At 37.8% G+C, this 12,189-nt stretch overlaps 1 long non-coding RNA gene across 1 annotated transcript in view; it reads right to left on the bottom strand.

Moving 5' to 3' along the window:
* Positions 1-12,189, bottom strand: part of LOC309510808 — a 201,807-nt gene that overhangs the window by 125,163 nt on the left and 64,455 nt on the right. The window contains exon 5 of the long non-coding RNA XR_014210439.1: positions 2,731-2,835. This is a non-coding gene — a long non-coding RNA (uncharacterized lncRNA). The remainder of the gene's footprint in view (positions 1-2,730; positions 2,836-12,189) is intronic.

Below are 12,189 nucleotides of genomic sequence, written 5' to 3'. Positions count from 1 at the left end.
TAACAATCATTTAACAAAATTACAATGTGACTGGAAATGCTCAAAAATATTAATTATAAAAACTACTAAGTAATGTTTATCTTTCATTTTCATTTTATTTTTTTAAACATCACAGCTCAGATTACATATCAAACATGATTTTCACTAATATTGTTCTCTTTTTATCTCGTTAACCAAGTACATTAAATACTAAAGCGTCAAGGTAAAATTGCTGGTTGTTGTGGAAATTTGTGAAAATATAAAATATTTTTGTAAAATAAATGGTTAATGCTTGTTTCACCTTTTGTTGTGATTTCAAAACTTAATAAAAATCTTGATATACCAAGTAGCAAAACTAAATGACAAAGCCATGGTAAAAAAAAAAAACTTTTTGTGTGACCTTCAAAAGTTTTAATAAAGTTCAACTCTTAAAACTCAAGAAACACCCAAATACATTCCGAGGCATTAAAAAGTTATCGAAACACCAGCACATATTCAGGTAGATGTATTCAAATCACTTTTAAGTTGATGAAGTACAACGCTACGCCACATTTTCTCTCACTGCATGCAAACTGAGAGAAATAGCAAGTCACATCAGCAACGGTAACATATTGTTTACATTTATCCTGCATTAGCAGCTCTGAAAGAGTCCGTCTCTTAATTTTATCTGTCTCACTTACACACGCAGGTCATTTTTTACACTCCAGGTTGATGTTACTGCAGGCTGGAGCTGCATGTGGGGGTCATGCAAACAACGGTAGCTAAGAGGCTTGGGTGACCTGGCCGCACAGGTGTTCAGGAAGAACGCTGTTCACGGCCAGGATTGATGATCTAATCAAGCTGTCACCATGGCGATGAGCAGCTTGTCCGAACGGGAGGGGCGGGAGGCGCATGCTTACTGTTCACCCAAATTGGCCCTGACAGGCTGAATTGGGAAAAGGAATTTTCCCCTAAGTAATGTAGGAAACTAGTCGTACAGGCAACGCAGGAGAGTCACAGCTTGCCCCCAAGCTTCTCCGCCACACATCCCTCTTTCTCTGTCTTTGAAGAACCGAGAGAAGAAAAACAATATCACAAATAAACGCAGATGTTGGCAGAGCAACACAGGGAAATTTTTTGACAGACTGCCTCACGCTGCCACATTCGAATTGTTACCTTAACGTTGCTATTGTCAAAAAAGTTTGAAATAGACATACTTAATTTGACTCCGTGTGTTTACACTGCAGACGATGAACTTGGTTATCTTTCTCTCTCTCTGACATACGCTTTGGAAAGTACATAAAATTATTGAGTAATCATTTGGGTAAAGCCATAAAAATGAAATGTGGTTAATGTTCAAGTAATCTAAGTTTTATGGAGGGCAATTGCTTTAAACTAACAATTTTTAATTATCATTTAATTTCGGCAACGATATTAAGGCAATCCTTCACTCGGAATGCTTTATCTGTGAAATATTTTGGAAAATAAACACAGATGATTATAATACTTTTGAGCATGTGAAGAGGAGAAAAAAGGGAGATAAAGAGAGAGAAAAAAGAGATATGGGGTCGTCAAAACAAAGGAGTTGGAAAGATAAAGATCACATTGCATTTAAAAAATAAAAAAAGATTTATTAATGATGTCACACTACCACAAAGAGTTCGATATACACATATTTCTACTCCGAAAAACACCACAACTTAGCTCGGATTACTGTGGTAAACATTTAAGTTACAGCGCATTTACTCATTTAAGTATTTCCACCTGTCTGCACACTCGCGCGTGACATTTTCAGCGACGTGCATTTGATATGTATCGGGGGCATGAATTCATTGTGTTATTTGTAAAATATACAGACGTTGCTCTTTCGAAGTTTCTCAGATTGTTCTTCTTTTGGAATACGTGATAAGATGAAACAAAGAGGGTGAAAGATCCCATTAATAATTAACAATTCACTCATAACCACAGGGCTGTTATGAAAACATGCTCCTCAGCTTTTTGCATATTATTGCTCCTAAATTCTGCAACTTGACTAATTTTCTTTGCTCCTTCTCTCTTTCTTCATCCCCCCAGTCCCAGCCTTCATATTTTCCCAAACACACAGAGAAACCAAAGGCCTCTTCTTTTAAATTACAAACATCCGGCATGTAAATGAGCCGGGCTTGCAGGGGAAGAACTTGTGGGCTCAGCGCTTTAATTTAGTTAATTATATTCGCAGAGTTTGCAGTCGTTTGAGCGCGAGCTGATGAGAGCGAGTGATCGCCCCTCTTTCTTTCAACGCTTAGACTCTAGTAATCAAGGCCATTAAGCTTTAAAAGAGACTTTTAGAAGTGAAGCTGAAATCAACTCCTCCAGGAGCTCCGGGCCAGCCGTGCGTTTCCCCATTCCATGTTTACGCTGCCCTGTTTTTTTCTTCCTCTTTTCAAGTCGCCCTTTTTCAAATAAACCACTATACGTGCCATTTAATGCACTTGGCGAAAGCAAAAGAAAATCAAACTGAAAGTTGATCGTCTGCCATGCATGTGTAAAAGTTTACTACCTAAAACATAAAGTTGTTTTGTTTTTTCGTGCACAAGCGAATCGAATGCTGATGGCATAATCATAACAGTGTTACAGTGGTACAAATCACATGTCCGGCGCGCCACAGGCTGCAGTGTGTCACACTTTTGGCCTTGGACATTCTGCCCTGTTTTCTCTTATGTCACATGTGATTTGTGCCATCTTGCATGACAGGTGTGTATGTCCAGGGAGGACACTGACCTGAACACTGACCTGAACGCAGTGGATGTCACCGTCACTCCCTTGAGCTTCTCACTACTGCTCATCTGTCCTCACATTTGTTGTACAAATAAGCGCAACTCAAGTGATATCACTCATCTGTACAAAAACAAGCAAAGATCAAAGTATGAAAAAAATCACATCATTAAAGATATAGCACATACATACATCCTGCTAAAATTATTTAAAGTATTGTGTTTATTACATTTAATTTGATTTCATTATTATACTTGCAGATTTTCTATTAATTGAGATTGATTTTTAAAAAATGCTTTACAATTGAACTTTCTATTTATCAAAGAATCCTGGGGAAAAATGTATCACAGTTTTACACAAAAATATTAAGCAGCACAACTGTTCTCAACAATGATAATAAGAAATGTTTCTCGAGCAATAAATCAGCATATTAGAATGATTTCTGAAGGATCATGTGACTGAAGACTGGAGTAATAATGCTGAAAATTCAGCTTCCAATGACAGGAATAAATTACATTTTTAAATAAATTAAAATAGAAAACTATTCAAATAAATCGTACAAATATTTCACAATACTACTGCTTTACTGTACAGGATAATATAAGAGATTCCTTTCAAACCCATAAAAAATCTTGTTTATAAAGATTATTTACATCAACTACCTACAGTATACGTGTGTGTGTGTGTGTGTGTGTGTGTGTGTGTGTGACACTGCATTATAGGTAATGTTAATATAAGGAAGGAATATCTATATATAAACACATATATACACACAGTATACAGTATATGTCTCAATTCCTTACCTTGTATTTTTGATCTTAGAGCGCCTTGACGTTTTGTATCTTTGAGGTGCGTGTAGTTTGTACCCACCGCATTCATTCTGGGTGTTTTGAAGGGTGTATTAGTTGAAAAGACTTATTTTTCTAATGTGAAAATGGAACTAATGATGTGTGGGGGTCTTTTGACTATTACTTATGAAAACAACGCAGAGTCCATTCCTCTGTTATTATTTGGTCAGTCGAAGGGACCTCTCAAAATTGCACCAAATTATGTCCAATTAAGACAAGGCCGACGCTGTCAATCATGAACAAACTTTCCCCCATCATTACACAGTTAGAAACACTGCACTTTCTCACTCGCGCTCTTTTTCTTTGAAGGGAGGAGAGCGCGAATATGATCCTGTGTACCAGATGTGTCACAATGGAGACGACTGGTGTTTCCATCTCTCTTTCCCACTCTTTCTCTCTCTCTCTCTCTCTCTCTCTCTCTCTCTCTCTCACACTGACAAGCTGTCACCTGCTGGCTTTCACAACGTTCCTCCCCGGTGTGGGCCGAAGTGTGCCAAACCCAGCGGCAGGTCAGCGGTGAACACGCGCAGCGCCCCTCCAAAGCCGCACGACGAAATTTGGCAACAAATGTCACAGCGGAGCAAAACAGCTGTTGTCTTCACGACAAGCCAAACCCATTCTGTCTTTTTGAATTATGATAATGCAAAACAGTGTCACCCGAATCACCGGGGACGAGTCTCTATCTCTCTCTCCTCCCATTGAACGCGTGGAGACTCCCTCCTATGTAATAATTTCTTTCCAGCATCTTTCTGACAAAAACGTCAGTGGTTCGACTAAAAATACCAGGTGAGGGGGAAACGAGAATCGCGAGGGGGAAGAAAAGAGAAAGGATGGCATGATAAACCAGCATCTGTGACATGGCCTCTTCTGTAATCTGTCTCCTCTCCTCACAGCATATGTTTCCGATCGCCGCCCCACGTCCCCAGTCTCTGCTCAAGCCCTCCCAGTATACAGCTCACGCTGGTGTAGTTATCAATCATAGCGACCAAGCGAACACAACATACACACGCTCGCTGAGTCAAATTCACCAGTTTAAAAAAAACGGCGTGCTAATTCATCAAATAATCCGGTTCAGACAGACGCTAAATGCACTATAGTGCTAGTGAGCGAGTAAATTCAGTCAGTGTCGTTCATTTATGACATAATTAAGCAATATAATACGAGCGGGCAAGATAGTTGTTTCAGGTGTTGCCAGGAGGTAGGCCTACATTTAGTTCCGAATGAATCAGTGTTTTGAATGAATAGGTTGGGAGAATGATTCAAAGATTCTCTCAGTCACTGGAAACCTTTTTACAGACTGTGATGAGGCGTTTTAAGGTCATCAGCATCGTAAATCCTCCAAAGGTTTTTTTTTTTTTTTTTTTCATGTATGTAAAATTTTAACAGTATACTTTGTATTATATTACCTTTGCATCAAATTACAAAAAAACAAGTTAACGCTGCAGTGGGAGGCGATGGTAAAATTGATATATTTCTTTCTTCCGACAGCTGTTATCAATCTCTCTCTACTTTTTTCCTCTTTTTGAACGTTGTGAAAACGCTATTGTGGAATGAGTGCTAAATTCCTGAGTGAATACTTTTTTTTACAGATCGGTTGAATTAATGATTCAATAGGTGTGTTCGACTTGAAGAAGTACTGCGCAGACCGATTGGTGTATGACATCAAAATACTGTGAGAGCAAATCGAAAGCATACAGAGCCGACTGCTCTCTAATTGCTCTTGCAATACTTTGATGTCATGATGATGGTACTTGGGGCAGTCGTGGCCTAATGGTCAGAGGGTCAGACTGATATCCTAAAGTTGCAGGTTCGATTCTCAATACCAGCAGGAAATTACTGAGCAAGGCACCTAACCCCCAATTACTCCCCAGGCGCCACAGCAAAATGGTTGCCCACTGCTCTGGGTGTGTTTTCACGGTATGCAGTGTGTGTGTGTTCACTACTCCTAATGTGTGTGCACTAACTTGGATGGGTTAAAGGGGTGGTATAATGCCCTTTTCACAAGATGTAAAATAAGTCTTTGATGTCCCCAGAGCGTGTATGTGAAGTTTTAGCTCAGAACACCCCACAGATATTTTTATATAGTATGTTAAAAGTCTGTCCCTTTAAATGCAAATGAGCTGCTGCCCCCGGCACAGAGGGCGGAGCTACAACAACTTGTGTCCTTTTACCTGACACAGACATGCACTGAAAATTTCAAAAACTTTTAACCTTTTGTGTTCAAACTGAACTCAGACAAAGATGGACAGACTCAGGAATAAGTGACAACATGTAGACACCATTTCTGAATGGTTAGTTGGTGAATTTATGTAGCTTATGTGTAGTTATCTTCTAGTCATTGATTAGCATATTCTGTCTTGATAATCTATAAATCGTGTTCCGGGGGTGGGGTTTATGTCAATTTTAGGGTTTGTGATGTCACTAACCCGGGAGGAATGTCGTGTAGTCCCTACCAGCCGTTTGTTGTGGTCCTTAAAACGCAATTTCTTTAAAAGAAAATATCTCCCTTTGCTTTGAATTGGAGCGTTGTAACTTTGCAGATGTTTATGCTCAAACAGCAACATTACACACTAACTTAAGTTATAAAAGTGAAATCATAATCAACCACCCCTTTAAATGCAGAGGACAAATTCCAAGTATGGTGGCCTTCACATTTCACTTTCACACACCAATCGGTCTGCAGCAGCACCTCAAGTTGAACACACCTATAATGACTTGCTTATGAAAGCATTCACTGAATTCAGAACCAAATAACAGCATACTGCTCTTACTACTTTTACCATATATTTCTATGGCAAGAGTAAGAGTAGTACGCTATGCATTCCTGAAAGAATCAATGTTTTTTTGTTTTTTTACAAATCGGTTGAATTAATGAATCAGTTGCTAAATTCGGAACTGCACACAAGCATACCACTCAGGACTACTTTTTATGCCATAGAAAGATATGGTAAAAGTTGTATCAGTAGTATACTTGTATGCTGTTCTGAATAATAAATAAATAAATAAATGCTGTTCTGAATTCAGCAAATGACTCACTCATGAAGGCAATCACTTGTCGCCACCTACTGGTGTAACTATCGATGTAACCTGCAGAAAGAGTCACTAAAAATCCCCACCACTAATGTACAGTCTGTGCATGCCATCGGCAGGCGCAATTTGTTCTTACTGAATCCCCCCATTTTTATCATTCCTGAATGTATGTGCGAAAGACTGAAAAGAGAAAGAGAGACAACTCATCTCTTAACGTTGGTTGAATTTGTTCCACTTAATAAGCCCTCCCCAATGACCTCTCACTAATTAAGAGCCGGCATGTAAGAAATACGAGCTTTAATTAATGATGAGATAAATTCTGTCTCGAGGACTGTCAGAAAATGATGACACCATGTTTTACAGTTGAAATAGAATTAGACGGGGGAAAAAAGGACTGGATCTAGCTTACAGACAGCACTTTCTAATCTGTCAGCCGAGGATGAGAAACCCCAGCAGTAAATAAGAGAGCAGTTCAATGTCAATCAATGTCTGCTCCATTGCTTGCTGCTTGTGTACTTGTTTTCACCAAATCATGTTAACACATCCTAACACAGACAGTATGGCTCTGTGCCATATTTGTGTGTACGAGCGTGTTCACGAGCAGATGAGTAAGAAAGACAGAGAGAGGGGCTTTCAGCGACAGCATCATTAGCTGACGGTTACAGCTCTTGGGAAAATGAATTTTCCAGAACATTTTCCTGGGAAATGAGAGAAAATATATGACATTTTCCTACATATTGGCATTATTTGACTGAAATACAGCAAGTTTGTTCCAGACTGGTCCAGAGCAAAGGGCTCAGAGTGGATTGAGTGTTAGGCTGGTTGTTGTGCGCTAGAGGCTTATTCCATCACTTTCGTAATGATGTACCACATACCCAAACACACACACACACACACACACACACACTCACGGAGACCGATGATGAATTGGCCTCATCTAACTCTGATGACTGTCGAGGAAGCCATGTGGTGCCCAGTGTCTGGCTTCCGAAAAGACTGACACACGCACAGATACGCACATTACCACACTTGCAAAAACATTCATCTTTTCATATGATATTCCCAGCAATAATTTATTTTGCTGGTAATATCATATAGTGTGTTGTTTTACAAAAAAAAAAAAAAAATCTTCTAATGTTTACACTAAATGTCTGGGGTCATTCTTAAGGCCATGTTTTGTATGACTGAATGTTTGGGGTCAGTAAGATTATTAATTTTTTTTTAAAGAAATTAATACTTTTATTCAAGAAGGATGCATTATTTGTGACAATACAGATGTATAATGTACAAAAAAATTCTATTTCAAATAAATGCTGTTTATTTTTTAACTTTCTGTTCATCAAAGAATCGCAAAAAAAAAAATGTATTGCGGATTTTTCTTTTATCTTACTGGACTAAAACTTTAGGGCAGTATAGCCTAGTGTATGTACAATGTGTATTTGAATCTGAAAACTGAATTACTGAATGAATTATTTGTCTTCTTATAAATAAATAGTTAATTCTAAAATTAAACATCTATCATTCTCTCGTCTTTCTAAATCTGTTACTTTCTTCTTGTGTAAATAATGTTTCTGAATGTTCACACTTTTTCATGCAACAAAATTATATATTGACCTGGGATATCAAAACCCCAAAAGGACAGAAAATCAACCATAAATGTAATACATATGACTTGTGCACTATATTACAAGTCTTTTTTAAATTATATATGATCGTCAAACCAGGTGCAACATCTTCTTCACACACTATGTTTTAAGCATGGATGCGATTCACTTGAGAGCTACAGCGAAGGAAGACTAAATATAACTATTCACACCTATTTACACCAATGCAACAGTGGTGTGAATAGTGGATCTCAGTGGATCTCAACCTTTATGATTCCCATTGTACACAACATTGCCTAACCATACTCACAATTTCCAGCCAATTAAATATTTTAGCGCTTGACTCGAAAGATGTATATTCTTTATAAAAATAAGAAATATCTTGATTTTTAGTTGCTTTAGCTTATTTTAATATTTGTTTTATCTTATTTTGAGGCCCCTTGGATGTTTATTGAGGCCTCTTAGTGGGTCCCAGCCCACTGGTTGAGAAACATTGATCTAGATGATGCAGAAGTATGAAAATAAAAAAATTACTTGGAATTTTTTTTAGCTGAATAAAGTTATAATTCCTGACTAAATGATTCATCATCTGATATAAAAAAAAATGTCATAGCATTCTATTAAGATGTAGTTAAAAACATATATTTGCAATAATTCTGAGGAATTTATTGAAATGCATTTATTCAATTGAAAATCTTTTAGTAGGTTTCTATGCCGAAAAGTCAAATTCAGTGTGAACAGGTTTTTATGAATCACTTCTGCACCTGGATCCCAGCTCGATCTCCTTAACCAGGCAAAATCGCAGCCCAATTACTAGAGCACCTCAGTTAATCTCGCAGCTTTGATCTAACCGAGGGTAATTCTTTTTTTAATACAACAAATGTAAATTAATGTCTGACACAGGCAATCAACTTAATAATGCATGTTTATCAAACATAGACCATATGGTGCCTTTTATTATTACTCAGAGTTAATTGTCACATTCAGCATGACACTTCTCTTTAAAAAAAAAACGACATTTTGAAAGGCTCAGAAAGAAAAAAAGAGAGCGGGAAGGAAAACAGCCAGGCTCCTTGCAGCAGTTTGTTTGCAGATTTGTCCGTATTTAATGTTTCTTTCACTAAACCACACTCAAAAAAAAAAAAAGACAACTCCATTTACTGCCAGGAAAAGCCAAGCTGACAGACGAATGACATTTCTGACAGCAGAGAGACAGGAAGTGAGAAAGAAAGGCAGAGAGAGAGAGAGAAGGGGAACAAGGAAGTGAAATGTTATAGGCAGTCACACAAGGAGCAACCTCGCAACCTGTCAATCAACGTCCTGTCTCATCAGACGCCGATCAGAAGCTCCTGGCAGGAGAGCTGTCAGTCAAGACGACACACTGTGCTTTATGAATGAAGCCAGCGGAGGCCCGGCAGCCCGGCAGCCCGTTTAATCACGGATCAAAGCCAATTTACTTTGATGGGACGCTATTGGCTGCGAACGAGGCCTGAAAGATAGAAGATAGAAAAAGGAGAACAGGAGAGTGCTGAGAACGCTGAATCAGACGAGGGAGGAAGACCGAGATGATCTATAGAGTCCCGCTCTGATTTCATTACAGTAAATAGTGGTTTTGGTGTGGAACCGCTGAAAGCTGCTGCCTATGGTGGTGGTGGCTTAAAAAGTGCCCTGGGAGCAGGCCGTAAAGAGGCGTAGATCCGTTCCTGCCACTGGACTCATCGATTGAGGTCTGCGGTGAGGAGAAGGAGGCGTAGAGGAGGTGTAGAGGGGGAGCCAGACCCATTTCTCCTATAGTCTCGTAGAGCCAGACTTTTCAGGCAGGAAGAGACATGTAAAACGACCAATCATGTTTCATAGTTTTTATGTGCTGTTTAGGGGTGGGGTTCTGAAATAGATCATAGAGTGGCAATGAAGTCACAATAGTTATAAACAAAACACCATAAAATACCGTTAAATGTGTAGAGGTTTTTAAAAAAGTACAATATTAAGTACTGATTATTTCACAGACATAACTCAATAGTTCTATTAAGGGATTTATAATTTACTTTCTATGATGTGAAAATATCTGGCAACGTTGGTTTGCTGATCTAATTTGTATTAAAAGTCTTAAAGGGAACGTTCACTTAATAATGAAAATTCTGTCATTTACTCACCCTCAATTCAAACCACTGGCAAGGCCAGAAATTCAAAAGTGGTGAAATAGGGTGGACCTCAATGCCTACTCTCTACTTTAAAATAAATTAAGATGAGTTAAATCTGAGTTATTGTCAGCCAACAGTTTCATGAAACTAAAAACTCATAAATAAAATAAACAATAAACAGAATAAGATCAATAAACGAAGATAATAGCCGGAGGAAGAGTAAAGCTAGGCTTCTTGCCTCTCCTGGCCATGACTTGAGACTTGTGTGGAATTACCTATTTCTAGGACCAGTTTTCCCCATAATAAAAGCATATTGGCGATTTGGTAAAACAATCCAGTGTGTATCTGTGTTTGCACTTTGGAGAGCCTCAAAGGTTTCTATTTACAACGTGTTTTTTTGCGATATGTAGCCAATCACAGATATGTCTGCTGATTTCTTGAACGCAAATGGCCAATCAGAGGTGTTTAAGTTAGAATCCACTCACCACTCGAAGCCGAAGTTTTCGTCTATTGCCGAGTTCTGCATGCTAGCAAATCCTCTTATTATAACAAAGTCATTATGCAAGTAAAAAAATTCACTGTGAAATTGCGTCATCGCGATGAACTAAAATCACTGACAGCTTTTTAATGATTATAAAGGGACCGCTCTTTGCACACTTTCTAGGTGATATATAATCAATTCAGAATTGTATTATTTTGTGTCTCATTTGTTTGTCTGGACCAGCCTTCAATCTGGATGGACCAGTGCCACCCTGGCCTCACCACTGTGTCAAACACATACTTTTGAAGAACAAAATAAATGTTTATCAGAATATTCATAATGACAAAAAGTACAACAAAAGTATCATAAAAGTAGAAATGACTAATGCATTGTTTTCAAAGTCTTCTAAAGCCATGCAGTATAAATGTCGAAGGAACAGATCGAAATTAAATCATAATTCACTGAAAATGTTCTGTCTGTCTGTCCGTCTCTCTATATATACATCAATTTTTTACGCACTTCCTTACAGGCATCTTAAAAATCCATTCATGTTGCAAAATGGAAATAACCCACTTTATATTTCTCAAGAAGTGTCAAAAGATCATACAAAAATAAAATGAAAATTGTCATGTACAATATTTCAATTTCTGACACCATGTCAGCAATGAGACCATGTTCAAAATATTCAAACAATGTTACAACTTCATTAGAAGGCTGAGAATTCAATACAAATGTCTAGTGTTTTGGATATTCAAAAAGCCTGAACTTCAATTCAGTCAATATATCCAAACACTGACAAATAAATTTAGCTATTCGTTTTCTAGTTTTGAGAATTAAATTTGCATTGACTGTTTTGATAAACAGAATAGTTGTTTACGTCCCGTTAGACACAAATATTAAAAATAAACACAACAAAGCTGATTTGTGATGTTCCATTCATGTAAGTCCTGTGAATCTTAACTCTGCCTCTCTCTCTCTCTCTCTCTCTAAATGATACACATTCATAAATGTTTGTTCTCTGCCATGCTTTGAAGTGAATTTGTTTCTCTCTTTAATGATTTTTTTCTTCTCATGGTGATGGAAACCATGCTGACACCTTCTTTTGCCTCATCAAGCTTCCCAGCACAATTACATGAATTTACTTTCAATAAACTACCATCCTCCCAAACATCACTCAAAGCCGAGACATTCACAAACAATATGCATTATTAATCTAATTGTCACTGTTTATTTGGTTAACTTATAACTGATTTGGACAGCCATGCCTTGATAAAGCATTTAAGAGTTCTGGTTTTCATAAAGAACGCATAAAGAGATGGTACATGTGTATTTGCTGTAGCATGGATTTTTACCAATATAGGGTGGATATGTAC

The sequence above is a fragment of the Leuciscus leuciscus genome (assembly GCF_965113295.1).
Source record: "Leuciscus leuciscus genome assembly, chromosome: 12".
Classification (NCBI taxonomy): Eukaryota; Metazoa; Chordata; class Actinopteri; order Cypriniformes; family Leuciscidae; genus Leuciscus; species Leuciscus leuciscus.
Note: the sequence above shows the minus strand (reverse complement) of the source record. Positions and strands in the feature narration are given on the sequence as shown.